This window comes from Pleurodeles waltl, chromosome 12, assembly GCF_031143425.1.
Source record: "Pleurodeles waltl isolate 20211129_DDA chromosome 12, aPleWal1.hap1.20221129, whole genome shotgun sequence".
NCBI classification, from domain to species: Eukaryota; Metazoa; Chordata; class Amphibia; order Caudata; family Salamandridae; genus Pleurodeles; species Pleurodeles waltl.
Window position 1 is genome coordinate 7,102,347 of NC_090451.1, and position 15,213 is coordinate 7,117,559.

The 15,213-nt window shown below is 43.3% G+C and overlaps 2 non-coding genes across 2 annotated transcripts; both read right to left on the bottom strand.

Moving 5' to 3' along the window:
* Positions 1-2,135: 2,135 nt before the first annotated feature.
* Positions 2,136-2,209, bottom strand: TRNAT-AGU (transfer RNA threonine (anticodon AGU)). The gene has a single exon. It is a non-coding gene; the product is annotated as a tRNA-Thr (tRNA).
* A 10,918-nt stretch (positions 2,210-13,127) lies between these two features.
* On the bottom strand, positions 13,128-13,201 carry TRNAI-AAU (transfer RNA isoleucine (anticodon AAU)). Its single transcript has one exon. It is a non-coding gene; the product is annotated as a tRNA-Ile (tRNA).
* Positions 13,202-15,213: the final 2,012 nt, after the last annotated feature.

The following is a 15,213-nucleotide window of genomic DNA, read 5'->3' on the forward strand; positions in this document are numbered from 1 at the left end:
ACATATCCCTTTTTGGGGCCCATTCCACCAGAGGAGCTATGGCTTCCAAGGCCTATTGGGCAGGATTGAGTTTGGGCGACATTCTCAAATCAGCTGATTGGTCAAATGTCTCAACCTTTAGAACCTTTTATTGTAAGCCTGTTTCCCATGTAGCTAACGCTGTTATTTCTATGCTTTGAACTAGCATAATAGGAGCCTCCGTGCTTGTAATAAAATGGAGATTTTCTTAGCTTTAGTGAAGGAAAGTCTTGATTTTATTAAAACACGGAGGCGAGTATTATCCCACCGCTATTGTTCTTCTGTTTAAACCCTCCCTATATTCTCAGCAGGTACAGCTACCGCAAATAACCAAACATCCTAAGGCGCTTTCTCCTACCCATCAGCATACCTCGATGGACTTACCTGCCTTGGCACATGAGAGAACTCTACTTCAAGATCTTCTCATTCCGGATCTGGATCAAAAGACTATTCATATAATATATCGTTTTGAAGCTTTGTTTTCAATTCTATTGGCATGTGCTATTTTATTCCTGATTGTTCCTTTATTCAAAATGGCTTAACTGCTCTCCAAGAAAAGAGGACTTGTTGCTCTCAGCCAATATGTTTATACTTACCTACGATGCTGATTGGTTACTTACTGTATGACATATTTTGTAGTTTTTCCCAGCTGGGCTGCTGGGACTTGTAGTTTATCTTGGCTGCTATTTCAAAATAAAGCAAGAGAAGATAGCATAATACTCGCCTCTGTGTTTTAATAAAATCAAGACTTTCCTTCACTAAAGCTAAGAAAATCTCCATTCTTCCTTCTTTCATTCCCTCTCCTTCCTCTCCGGAGGAACATTTTCTGAATACACTTGATGTTTAAAGAGCTCTTTTCATTTATGTCACCAGGCCTCTGCAGTTCAGGAAAACCGACTCCTTGTTTGTGACTTTTGGACAGCCTGGAAAAGACAAGAAGGTGACTTTTATGACTCTGAGTAGGTGGATTAAGTTGTCAATTTTTCTGGCTTTGCAAGGCTTTTTAGAATATCTTCCAGTTCAGGGATGGTCTACGAGAGGAATGGCCACCTCCTGGGTTGAATTCCAGTGAGTAACAATCTAGGAAATTCCTAGGGTGGCTACTTGGTCCTCAGAGCATACATTTGTCAAGCATTATGGCTTAATAATTTTTCTGTTTTGCATTTGAGTACCAATGTTTTGAACTCTGCATTACCCTTAGTCCATCTTGTCTTTGTCACAAACATTACATCCTGCCCACCTTCCCATCAGTCCTTTGGCAAGGGCTTGGCACCCAGGTTGGGTGCATGGGGCTAGCATTTAAGGATCCTCCTGTTCTTTCTTCCTGTTGGAAGGTGACATCACCTTACTTTGTAATGACTGTCACAAGGACGCAATGGACTAAGGCTAATGAAGATTACCAATAAGTAACCAACGCATCACCACTCTTTGTGAATGTGCGTGGCTCATTCCGCAGGACTAGTTCTTTGTATAATTCCTGGATTTTCAGAAGCCCTTTGATGGCAGCACCCCCACACTGAAAATTGTTTCAGCACCACTGTACAAGGGTCAGTTGTCATGCTCATCTGCGGCGTAAATTTGCATTGAAGTAGTCTAACTCCCCAGGCCTTGTCTTTTGCTCAATTTGCCTTTGTGAGTTTTCTCTCAATCACTGTCGACTTCCTTTGATCTTTCTTTCTTCTTTCACTTCACCTTCGCCTTCAGTGTATCTTTCGGCCCTCTTAAGAGACACACCCCCTTGTAGCCACTTCTATACTTCTGTCACCTAATTATTTTCCTATCCTTTCCCCTGTAACGTTGCTGATCCTAGCTATAGCATCACTATCCAGAATCTGTTCACCTGAGTTATGTTCCTCTTATCCCCACACATCTAATAATCAGCTCTTGGTCTCCCTCCACCTCTCACGAGACATAGTCTGAGGCAGTGTCTCCACCTTGGAGAGACAATCCCTTGCACTTGTGTTGTTCTACTGGCGCTGCCGGCTTGAGCTTTGGTCAGCAGTGGCAAAAGAAGGACTAATGGAAAGTGAACGTATACTGGAGCAACAGAGTGTATGGATTTATAAGAGCTTGATTAAATGAGAAAAAAAGAGTTTAGTTGAGAGAAAAATGCAACCTGGCCCATACGGGGATCGAACACGCGACCTTGGCGTAACTAGCACCACACTCTAACCAACTGAGCTAACCGGCCATGAGTACTAAACATATCCTTTTTCCTTGTAATGCAGATAGATAGAAGAGTTGGTCTCACTATCGCAATTCCTTCATACTTTTCTCCTTCCGCCCCCTGTCTGGATTACAATAACAAGAGCTGTGGAGTGCTGCACGCCAGCCTCAGTGCCTCTTCTTTCACTCAATCTCACTGTGTGCTGTGATATCTTTGTAACATCGCTTGTTGCCGGAAAAAAAGGAAAGGATAGATAGTATTTTTATTCTTTTACAACAAAACCCAAAATGCATCGGCTTGCTTGCTCATTAAGTTTACAAGGCCAGCTGCTTTTGAGATATTATAATTATAGTGGTTATTCGGCGTTGGAGGTAAGAGAGTTTTTTTTAGGTCTGGCCGTTCCTTCTGCTTCAAATTACTTGAGCTCATGTCAACAAAGTAACAACAAAACATAGCCAACGGTTCGTTGCTCAAGCCTTCCCTACTGCACCTTCCCATGTCTCTCCTGCCGACCACAGTGCAGGAAATCTGAGTTTGCATTTGCGCGAAGAGACGTACAACACAAGAAGGCGCGCTTTCGTGCACCGGGCACCACCCGGCCTGTGCATTCCTCACTGTCGTGAGATCAGTTTACTCAGCAGAGCATGACGCTGCAATTGGTTAGTAGGGCAGGCCTGACCAGAATAGTATATTTGGGGTCATGTATTTGATTGCATTTTTAAAACAGTAACAGAACTTAACTGCAATGTTTAAATAGGTCTAGACATATTTAAACAGTGTCAATTTAATAGAAGAATTGTGGACAATTCAGAGGGGAGGCACCAATGTTTTTTTTTCCCATTGGGTGGATGCGGCATTAAAGAGTTTGAAGACCACTGGTCTAAGTGGACACTAATACACCTGGATGCTCCTGAATTCCTCGCAACAGATGCCAGCAAACCTGGCTGGAGAGCTACTGTGTTGGACTGATCCTGTCGATTCAAGTGGTCTTTCCTAGAGAGTCGGAGGTCATGGAAATAGATGGAGTTGATGGTAATCTTCAAGGCTTTGAAGTTTTCCCATCATCATCTGTCTCAAAAAAATGTGCTAGTAAAGACAGAGAATAAGGTAGCTGTCTTTTACATTAACCAACAGTGAAGCATGCATTCAAAATCCCTCAATGCAATAGCAGAACAATTGGGTTATTGGGCAGAGATCAACCTGTTGTACACGTCGGCAATACACATCAAGGGCACCGACAATGTGATGGCAGACAGCTGGAGGTTTCCAAATTTGCTGGAGTTGACGTTATCCAGGTCGTTGTTTTGAGAGATATGCCGAGAGTTTGTGAAACCCTTTCTGGATCTCTTTTCAAACAAGGACAATGCTCATCTTTGTCGATTCTGATCCAGGCTTGCGGAACAAGGAGCCTAGGTAGTGGACGTATTGGTGATAAAGTGGCTGAGAAGTCTCCTTTATACATTCCCCCACTTTTTATTGATCCAGATGGTTCTCTTCAAGTCTCAGCAGGGGGGAGGGAACTTTATTCTTGTGGGCCCTTATTGGCCAGAGATGTCATGGTTTCCTCTTCTGAACCCCTGGCTCTTCTACCTGCTTGGGTACTGCTCAAGTGTGTCTCTCTCAGAACGTCGTCCCTGACCTTCTTGCTCCAACTCACTCTATCGCTTTGGAGGTTGAGAAGTCTGGACTGCTAGCAAAGGGTCTTTCCTCTTCCTTAGTGGAGTTAATTCAGCACTCCAGCAGGCCTTCTACTTCGAAGTCTTACTCAAAGAACTGGAAGTCTTTAGAGACGTGATGTTCTGCTCATGATCTTTTGGCCCCTACCTGTAGTTTGTCTGCTATTTTGCATTTTCTTCTGAATGGGTTTCACTTGAATCTCTTTCCACTCTGAAAGCTCATTGCTTTGCGATAAAGGTTTTTAGGGACTTTTCTATACCTTCGTCGATGTTACAGTCTTTGGTGTCTAGACTGTTTTGATCTTTTGTCAATTGTAAGACCAGTTGAAAAATCCCTTTCTCCAACTCAGAATCTTCCTACTCTTTTATAGGCTTTGCAATTTTATCTCTTTGAGGATCTGGATACTGTAGACATAAAGATTGTTTCCTATAAAGTTATTTTCCTATTTCCTATCACCTTGCTGAGAACAATTGGGGAGCTGGGAGCCTTAAAATGCTGTCCTCTCTTCATTTGATACTTTGGAAGATGGGGTAACTTTAAGGCCTAGCCTTACCTTTGCTGCAAAGGTTAAGTCTATTTTTTATAGATCTTAGGAAATAATTCTTCCTTCTTTCATTCCCTCTCCTTCCTCTCTGGAGGAACATTTTCTGAATACACTTGATGTTTAAAGAGCTCTTTTCATTTATGTCACCAGGCCTCTGCAGTTCAGGAAAACCGACTCCTTGTTTGTGACTTTTGGACAGCCTGGAAAAGACAAGAAGGTGACTTTTATGACTCTGAGTAGGTGGATTAAGTTGTCATTTTTTCTGGCTTTGCAAGGCTTTTTAGAATATCTTCCAGTTCAGGGATGGTCTACGAGAGGAATGGCCACCTCCTGGGTTGAATTCCAGTGAGTAACAATCTAGGAAATTCCTAGGGTGGCTACTTTGTCCTCAGATCATACATTTGTCAAGCATTATGGCTTAATAATTTTTCTGTTTTGCATTTGAGTACCAATGTTTTGAACTCTGCATTACCCTTAGTCCATCTTGTCTTTGTCACAAACATTACATCCTGCCCACCTTCCCATCAGTCCTTTGGCAAGGGCTTGGCACCCAGGTTGGGTGCATGGGGCTAGCATTTAAGGATCCTCCTGTTCTTTCTTCCTGTTGGAAGGTGACATCACCTTACTTTGTAATGACTGTCACAAGGACGCAATGGACTAAGGCTAATGAAGATTACCAATAAGTAACCAACGCATCACCATTCTTTCTGAATGTGCGTGGCTCATTCCGCAGGACTTGGTCTTTGTATGATTCCTGGGTTTTCAGAAGCCCTTTGATGGCAGCACCCCCACACTGAAAATTGTTTCAGCACCACTGTACAAGGGTCAGTTGTCATGCTCATCTGCGGCGTAAATTTGCATTGAAGTAGTCTAACTCCCCAGGCCTTATCTTTTGCTCAATTTGCCTTTGTGAGTTTTCTCTCAATCACTGTCGACTTCCTTTGATCTTTCTTTCTTCTTTTACTTCACCTTCGCCTTCAGTGTATCTTTCGGCCCTCTTAAGAGACACACCCCCTTGTAGCCACTTCTATACTTCTGTCACCTAATTATTTTCCTATCCTTTCCCCTGTAACGTTGCCGATCCTAGCTATAGCATCACTATCCTGAATCTGTTCACCTGAGTTATGTTCCTCTTATCCCCACGCATCTAATAATCAGCTCTTGGTCTCCCTCCACCTCTCACGAGACATAGTCTGAGGCAGTGTCTCCATCTTGGAGAGACAATCCCTTGCACTTGTGTTGTTCTACTGGCACTGCCGGCTTGAGCTTTGGTCAGCAGTGGCAAAAGAAGGACTAATGGAAAGTGAACGTATACTGGAGCAACAGAGTGTATGGATTTATAAGAGCTTAATTAAATGAGAAAAAAAGAGTTTAGTTGAGAGAAAAAATGCAAACTGGCCCGTACGGGGATCGAACCCACAATCTTGGCGTTATTAGCACCATGCTCTAACCAACTGGGCTAACCCACCATGAGTACTACAGATATTCTTTTGCCATGAAATGCAGATAGATATAAGTGTCGGTCTCACTATCGCAATTCCTTCATACTTTTCTCCTTCCGCCCCCTGTCTGGATTACAATAACAAGAGCTGTGGAGTGCTGCACGCCAGCCTCAGTGCCTCTTCTTTCACTCAATCTGACTGTGTGCTGTGATATCTTTGTAACATCGCTTGTTGCCGGAAAAAAAGGAAAGGATGGATAGTATTTTTATTCTTTTACAACAAAACCCAAAATGCATCGGCTTGCTTGCTCATTAAGTTTACAAGGCCAGCTGCTTTTGAGATATTATAATTATAGTGGTTATTCGGCGTTGGAGGTAAGAGAGTTTTTTTTAGGTCTGGCCGTTCCTTCTGCTTCAAATTACTTGAGCTCATGTCAACAAAGTAACAACAAAACATAGCCAACGGTTCGTTGCTCAAGCCTTCCCCACTGCGCCTTCCCATGTCTCTATCGCCGACCACAGTGCAGGAAATCTGAGTTTGCATTTGCGCGAAGAGACGTACAACACAAGAAGGCGCGCTTTCGTTCGCCGGGCACCACCCGGCCTGTGCATTTCTCACTGTCGTGAGATCAGTTTACTCAGCAGAGCATGACGCTGCAATTGGTTAGTAGGCCAGGCCTGACCAGAATAGTATATTTGGGGTCATGTATTTGATTGCATTTTTAAAACAGTAACAGAACTTAACTGCAATTTTTAAATAGGTCTAGACATATTTAAACAGTGTCAATTTAATAGAAGAATTGTGGACAATTCAGAGGGGAGGCACCAATGTTTTTTTTTCCCATTGGGTGGATGCGGCATTAAAGAGTTTGAAGACCACTGGTCTAAGTGGACACTAATACACCTGGATGCTCCTGAATTCCTCGCAACAGATGCCAGCAAACCTGGCTGGAGAGCTACTGTGTTGGACTGATCCTGTCGATTCAAGTGGTCTTTCCTAGAGAGTCGGTGGTCATGGAAATAGATGGAGTTGATGGTAATCTTCAGGGCTTTGAAGTTTTCCCATCATCATCTGTCTCAAAAAAATGTGCTAGTAAAGACAGAGAATAAGGTAGCTGTCTTTTACATTAACCAACAGTGAAGCATGCATTCAAAATCCCTCAATGCAATAGCAGAACAATTGGGTTATTGGGCAGAGATCAACCTGTTGCACACGTCGGCAGTACACATCAAGGGCACCGACAATGTGATGGCAGACAGCTGGAGGTTTCCAAATTTGCTGGAGTTGACGTTATCCAGGTCGTTGTTTTGAGAGATATGCCGAGAGTTTGTGAAACCCTTTCTGGATCTCTTTTCAAACAAGGACAATGCTCATCTTTGTCGATTCTGATCCAGGCTTCCGGAACAAGGAGCCTAGGTAGTGGACGTATTGGTGATAAAGTGGCTGAGAAGTCTCCTTTATACATTCCCCCACTTTTTATTGATCCAGATGGTTCTCTTCAAGTCTCAGCAGGGGCGAGGGAACTTTATTCTTGTGGGCCCTTATTGGCCAGAGATGTCATGGTTTCCTCTTCTGAACCCTGGCTCTTCTTCCTCATTGGGTACTGCTCAAGTGTGTCTCTCTCAGAACGTCGTCCCTGACCTTCTTGCTCCAACTCACTCTATCGCTTTGGAGGTTGAGAAGTCTGGACTGCTAGCAAAGGGTCTTTCCTCTTCCTTAGTGGAGTTAATTCAGCACTCCAGCAGGCCTTCTACTTCGAAGTCTTACTCAAAGAACTGGAAGTCTTTTGAGACGTGATGTTCTGCTCATGATCTTTTGGCACCTACCTGTAGTTTGTCTGCTATTTTGCATTTTCTTCTGAATGGGTTTCACTTGAATCTCTTTCCACTCTGAAAGCTCATTGCTTTGCGATAAAGGTTTTTAGGGACTTTTCTATACCTTTGTTGATGTTACAGTCTTTGGTGTCTAGACTGTTCTGATCTTTTGTCAATTGTAAGACCAGTTGAAAAATCCCTTTCTCCAACTCAGAATCTTCCTACTCTTTTATAGGCTTTGCAATTTTATCTCTTTGAGGATCTGGATACTGTAGACATAAAGATTGTTTCCTATAAAGTTATTTTCCTATTTCCTATCACCTTGCTGAGAACAATTGGGGAGCTGGGAGCCTTAAAATGCTGTCCTCTCTTCATTTGATACTTTGGAAGATGGGGTAACTTTAAGGCCTGGCCTTACCTTTGCTGCAAAGGTTAAGTCTATTTTTGATAGATCTTAGGAAATAATTCTTCCTTCTTTCATTCCCTCTCCTTCCTCTCTGGAGGAACATTTTCTGAATACACTTGATGTTTAAAGAGCTCTTTTCATTTATGTCACCAGGCCTCTGCAGTTCAGGAAAACCGTCTCCTTGTTTGTGACTTTTGGAGAGCCTGGAAAAGACAAGAAGGTGACTTTTATGACTCTGAGTAGGTGGATTAAGTTGTCAATTTTTCTGGCTTTGCAAGGCTTTTTAGAATATCTTCCAGTTCAGGGATGGTCTACGAGAGGAATGGCCACCTCCTGGGTTGAATTCCAGTGAGTAACAATCTAGGAAATTCCTAGGGTGGCTACTTTGTCCTCAGATCATACATTTGTCAAGCATTATGGCTTAATAATTTTTCTGTTTTGCATTTGAGTACCAATGTTTTGAACTCTGCATTACCCTTAGTCCATCTTGTCTTTGTCACAAACATTACATCCTGCCCACCTTCCCATCAGTCCTTTGGCAAGGGCTTGGCACCCAGGTTGGGTGCATGGGGCTAGTATTTAAGGATCCTCCTGTTCTTTCTTCCTGTCGGAAGGTGACATCACCTTACTTTGTAATGACTGTCACAAGGACGCAATGGACTAAGGCTAATGAAGATTACCAATAAGTAACCAACGCATCACCATTCTTTCTGAATGTGCGTGGCTCATTCCGCAGGACTTGTTCTTTGTATGATTCCTGGATTTTCAGAAGCCCTTTGATGGCAGCACCCCCACACTGAAAATTGTTTCAGCACCACTGTACAAGGGTCAGTTGTCATGCTCATCTGCGGCGTAAATTTGCATTGAAGTAGTCTAACTCCCCAGGCCTTGTCTTTTGCTCAATTTGCCTTTGTCAGTTTTCTCTCAATCACTGTCGACTTCCTTTGATCTTTCTTTCTTCTTTTACTTCACCTTCGCCTTCAGTGTATCTTTCGGCCCTCTTAAGAGACACACCCCCTTGTAGCCACTTCTATACTTCTGTCACCTAATTATTTTCCTATCCTTTCCCCTGTAACGTTGCCGATCCTAGCTATAGCATCACTATCCAGAATCTGTTCACCTGAGTTATGTTCCTCTTATCCCCACGCATCTAATAATCAGCTCTTGGTCTCCCTCCACCTCTCACGAGACATAGTCTGAGGCAGTGTCTCCATCTTGGAGAGACAATCCCTTGCACTTGTGTTGTTCTACTGCCGCTGCCGGCTTGAGCTTTGGTCAGTAGTGGCAAAAGAAGGACTAATGGAAAGTGAACGTATACTGGAGCAACAGAGTGTATGGATTTATAAGAGCTTGATTAAATGAGAAAAAAAGAGTTTAGTTGAGAGAAAAATGCAACCTGGCCCGTACGGGGATCGAACCCGCGACCTTGGCGTTATTAGCATTACGCTCTAACCAACTGAGCTAACCGGCCATGCGCACTACAGATATACTTTTTCCTTGTAATGCAGATAGATAGAAGAGTTGGTCTCACTATCGCAATTCCTTCATACTTTTCTCCTTCCGCCCCCTGTCTGGATTACAATAACAAGAGCTGTGGAGTGCTGCACGCCAGCCTCAGTGCCTCTTCTTTCACTCAATCTCACTGTGTGCTGTGATATCTTTGTAACATCGCTTGTTGCCGGAAAAAAAGTAAAGGATGGATAGTATTTTTATTCTTTTACAACAAAACCCAAAATGCATCGGCTTGCTTGCTCATTAAGTTTATAAGGCCAGCTGCTTTTGAGATATTATAATTATAGTGGTTATTCGGCGTTGGAGGTAAGAGAGTTTTTTTTAGGTCTGGCCGTTCCTTCTGCTTCAAATTACTTGAGCTCATGTCAACAAAGTAACAACAAAACATAGCCAACGGTTCGTTGCTCAAGCCTTCCCTACGGCGCCTTCCCATGTCTCTCCTGCCGACCACAGTGCAGGAAATCTGAGTTTGCATTTGCGCGAAGAGACGTACAAAACAAGAAGGCGCGCTTTCGTGCGCCGGCAACCACCCGGCCTGTGCATTTCTCACTGTCGTGAGATCAGTTTAGTCAGCAGAGCATGACGCTGCAATTGGTTAGTAGGCCAGGCCTGACCAGAATAGTATATTTGGGGTCATGTATTTGATTGCATTTTTAAAACAGTAACAGAACTTAACTGCAATGTTTAAATAGGTCTAGACATATTTAAACAGTGTCAATTTAATAGAAGAATTGTGGACAATTCAGAGGGGAGGCACCAATGTTTTTTTTTTCCCATTGGGTGGATGCGGCATTAAAGAGTTTGAAGACCACTGGTCTAAGTGGACACTAATACACCTGGATGCTCCTGAATTCCTCGCAACAGATGCCAGCAAACCTGGCTGGAGAGCTACTGTGTTGGACTGATCCTGTCGATTCAAGTGGTCTTTCCTAGAGAGTCGGTGGTCATGGAAATAGATGGAGTTGATGGTAATCTTCAGGGCTTTGAAGTTTTCCCATCATCATCTGTCTCAAAAAAATGTGCTAGTAAAGACAGAGAATAAGGTAGCTGTCTTTTACATTAACCAACAGTGAAGCATGCATTCAAAATCCCTCAATGCAATAGCAGAACAATTGGGTTATTGGGCAGAGATCAACCTGTTGCACACGTCGGTAGTACACATCAAGGGCACCGACAATGTGATGGCAGACAGCTGGAGGTTTCCAAATTTGCTGGAGTTGAAGTTATCCAGCTCGTTATTTTGAGAGATATGCCGAGAGTTTGTGAAACCCTTTCTGGATCTCTTTTCAAACAAGGACAATGCTCATCTTTGTCGATTCTGATCCAGGCTTCCGGAACAAGGAGCCTAGGTAGTGGACGTATTGGTGATAAAGTGGCTGAGAAGTCTCCTTTATACATTCCCCCACTTTTTATTGATCCAGATGTTTCTCTTCAAGTCTCAGCAGGGGCGAGGGAACTTTATTCTTGTGGGCCCTTATTGGCCAGAGATGTCATGGTTTCCTCTTCTGAACCCTGGCTCTTCTACCTCATTGGGTACTGCTCAAGTGTGTCTCTCTCAGAACGTCGTCCCTGACCTTCTTGCTCCAACTCACTCTATCGCTTTGGAGGTTGAGAAGTCTGGACTGCTAGCAAAGGGTCTTTCCTCTTCCTTAGTGGAGTTAATTCAGCACTCCAGCAGGCCTTCTACTTCGAAGTCTTACTCAAAGAACTGGAAGTCTTTTGAGACGGGATGTTCTGCTCATGATCTTTTGGCACCTACCTGTAGTTTGTCTGCTATTTTGCATTTTCTTCTGAATGGGTTTCACTTGAATCTCTTTCCACTCTGACAGCTCATTGCTTTGCGATAAAGGTTTTTAGGGACTTTTCTGTACCTTCGAAGATGTTACAATCTTTGGTGTCTAGACTGTTCTGATCTTTTGTCAATTGTAAGACCAGTTGAAAAATCCCTTTTCTCCAACTCAGAATCTTCCTACTCTTTTATAGGCTTTGCAATTTTATCTCTTTGAGGATCTGGATACTGTAGACATAAAGATTGTTTCCTATAAAGTTATTTTCCTATTTCCTATCACCTTGCTGAGAACAATTGGGGAGCTGGGAGCCTTAAAATGCTGTCCTCTCTTCATTTGATACTTTGGAAGATGGGGTAACTTTAAGGCCTAGCCTTACCTTTGCTGCAAAGGTTAAGTCTATTTTTGATAGATCTTAGGAAATAATTCTTCCTTCTTTCATTCCCTCTCCTTCCTCTCCGGAGGAACATTTGCTGAATACACTTGATGTTTAAAGAGCTCTTTTCATTTATGTCACCAGGCCTCTGCAGTTCAGGAAAACCGACTCCTTGTTTGTGACTTTTGGACAGCCTGGAAAAGACAAGAAGGTGACTTTTATGACTCTGAGTAGGTGGATTAAGTTGTCAATTTTTCTAGCTTTGCAAGGCTTTTTAGAATATCTTCCAGTTCAGGGATGGTCTACGAGAGGAATGGCCACCTCCTGGGTTGAATTCCAGTGAGTAACAATCTAGGAAATTCCTAGGGTGGCTACTTGGTCCTCAGAGCATACATTTGTCAAGCATTATGGCTTAATAATTTTTCTGTTTTGCATTTGAGTACCAATGTTTTGAACTCTGCATTACCCTTAGTCCATCTTGTCTTTGTCACAAACATTACATCCTGCCCACCTTCCCATCAGTCCTTTGGCAAGGGCTTGGCACCCAGGTTGGGTGCATGGGGCTAGCATTTAAGGATCCTCCTGTTCATTCTTCCTGTTGGAAGGTGACATCACCTTACTTTGTAATGACTGTCACAAGGACGCAATGGACTAAGGCTATTGAAGATTACCAATAAGTAACCAACGCATCACCACTCTTTCTGAATGTGTGTGGCTCATTCCACAGGACTAGTTCTTTGTATAATTCCTGGATTTTCAGACGCCCTTTGATGGCAGCACCCCCACACTGAAAATTGTTTCAGCACCACTGTACAAGGGTCAGTTGTCATTCTCATCTGCGGCGTAAATTTGCATTGAAGTAGTCTAACTCCCCAGGCCTTGTCTTTTGCTCAATTTGCCTTTGTGAGTTTTCTCTAAATCACTGTCGACTTCCTTTGATCTTTCTTTCTTCTTTCACTTCACCTTTGCCTTCAGTGTATCTTTCTGCCCTCTTAAGAGACACACCCCCTTGTAGCCACTTCTATACTTCTGTCACCTAATTATTTTCCTATCCTTTCCCCTGTAACGTTGCTGATCCTAGCTATAGCATCACTATCCAGAATCTGTTCACCTGAGTTATGTTCCTCTTATCCCCACGCATCTAATAATCAGCTCTTGGTCTCCCTCCACCTCTCAGGAGAGTCTGAGGCAGTGTCTCCTTCTTGGAGAGACAATCCCTTGCACTTGTGTTGTTCTACTGGCGCTGCCGGCTTGAGCTTTGGTCAGCAGTGGCAAAAGAAGGACTAATGGAAAGTGAACGTATACTGGAGCAACAGAGTGTATGGATTTATAAGAGCTTGATTAAATGAGAAAAAAAGAGTTTAGTTGAGAGAAAAATGCAACCTGGCCCGTACGGGGATCGAACCCGCGACCTTGGTGTCATTAGCACCACGCTCTAACCAACTGAGCTAACCAGCCATGAGTACTGCAGACATCCTTTTTCCTTGTAATGCAGATAGATAGAAGAGTTGGTCTCACTATCGCAATTCCTTCATACTTTTCTCCTTCCGCCCCCTGTCTGGATTACAATAACAAGAGCTGTGGAGTGCTGCACGCCAGCCTCAGTGCCTCTTCTTTCACTCAATCTCACTGTGTGCTGTGATATCTTTGTAACATCGCTTGTTGCCGGAAAAAAAGGAAAGGATGGATAGTATTTTTATTCTTTTACAACAAAACCCAAAATGCATCTGCTTGCTTGGTCATTAAGTTTACAAGGCCAGCTGCTTTTGAGATATTATAATTATAGTGGTTATTCGGCGTTGGAGGTAAGAGAGTTTTTTTTAGGTCTGGCTGTTCCTTTTGCTTCAAATTAGTTGAGCTCATGTCAACAAAGTAACAACAAAACATAGCCAACGGTTCGTTGCTCAAGCCTTCCCTACTGCGCCTTCCCATTTCTCTCCTGCCAACCACAGTGCAGGAAATCTGAATTTGCATTTGCGCGAAGAGACGTACAACACAAGAAGGCGCGCTTTCGTGCGCCGGGCACCACCCGGCCTGTGCATTCCTCACTGTCGTGAGATCAGTTTACTCAGCAGAGCATGACGCTGCAATTGGTTAGTAGGGCAGGCCTGACCAGAATAGTATATTTGGGGTCATGTATTTGATTGCATTTTTAAAACAGTAACAGAACTTAACTGCAATGTATAAATAGGTCGAGACATATTTAAACAGTGTCAATTTAATAGAAGAATTGTGGACAATTCAGAGGGGAGGCACCAATGTTTTTTTTTCCCATTGGGTGGATGCGGCATTAAAGAGTTTGAAGACCACTGGTCTAAGTGGACACTAATACACCTGGATGCTCCTGAATTCCTCGCAACAGATGCCAGCAAACCTGGCCGGAGAGCTACTGTGTTGGACTGATCCTGTCGATTCAAGTGGTCTTTCCTAGAGAGTCGGAGGTCATGGAAATAGATGGAGTTGATGGTAATCTTCAGGGCTTTGAAGTTTTCCCATCATCATCTGTCTCAAAAGAATTTGCTAGTAAAGACAGAGAATAAGCTAGCTGTCTTTTACATTAACCAACAGTGAAGCATGCATTCAAAATCCCTCAATGTAATAGCAGAACAATTGGGTTATTGGGCAGAGATCAACCTGTTGCACACGTCGGCAGTACACGTCAAGGGCACCGACAATGTGATGGCAGACAGCTGGAGGTTTCCAAATTTGCTGGAGTTGACGTTATCCAGGTCGTTGTTTTGAGAGATATGCCGAGAGTTTGTGAAACCCTTTCTGGATCTCTTTTCAAACAAGGACAATGCTCATCTTTGTCGATTCTGATCCAGGCTTCCGGAACAAGGAGTCTAGGTAGTGGACGTATTGGTGATAAAGTGGTTGAGAAGTCTCCTTTATACATTCCCCCACTTTTTATTGATCCAGATGGTTCTCTTCAAGTCTCAGCAGGGGGGAGGGAACTTTATTCTTGTGGGCCCTTATTGGCCAGAGATGTCATGGTTTCCTCTTCTGAACCCCTGGCTCTTCTACCTCCTTGGGTACTGCTCAAGTGTGTCTCTCTCAGAACGTCGTCCCTGACCTTCTTGCTCCAACTCACTCTATCGCTTTGGAGGTTGAGAAGTCTGGACTGCTAGCAAAGGGTCTTTCCTCTTCCTTAGTGGAGTTAATTCAGCCCTCCAGCAGGCCTTCTACTTCGAAGTCTTACTCAAAGAACTGGAAGTCTTTTGAGACGTGATGTTCTGCTCATGATCTTTTGGCACCTAACTGTAGTTTGTCTGCTATTTTGCATTTTCTTCTGAATGGGTTTCACTTGAATCTCTTTCCACTCTGAAAGCTCATTGCTTTGCGATAAAGGTTTTTAGGGACTTATCTGTACCTTCGAAGATGTTACAATCTTTGGTGTCTAGACTGTTCTGATCTTTTGTCAATTGTAAGACCAGTTGAAAAATCCCTTTTCTCCAACTCAGAATCTTCCT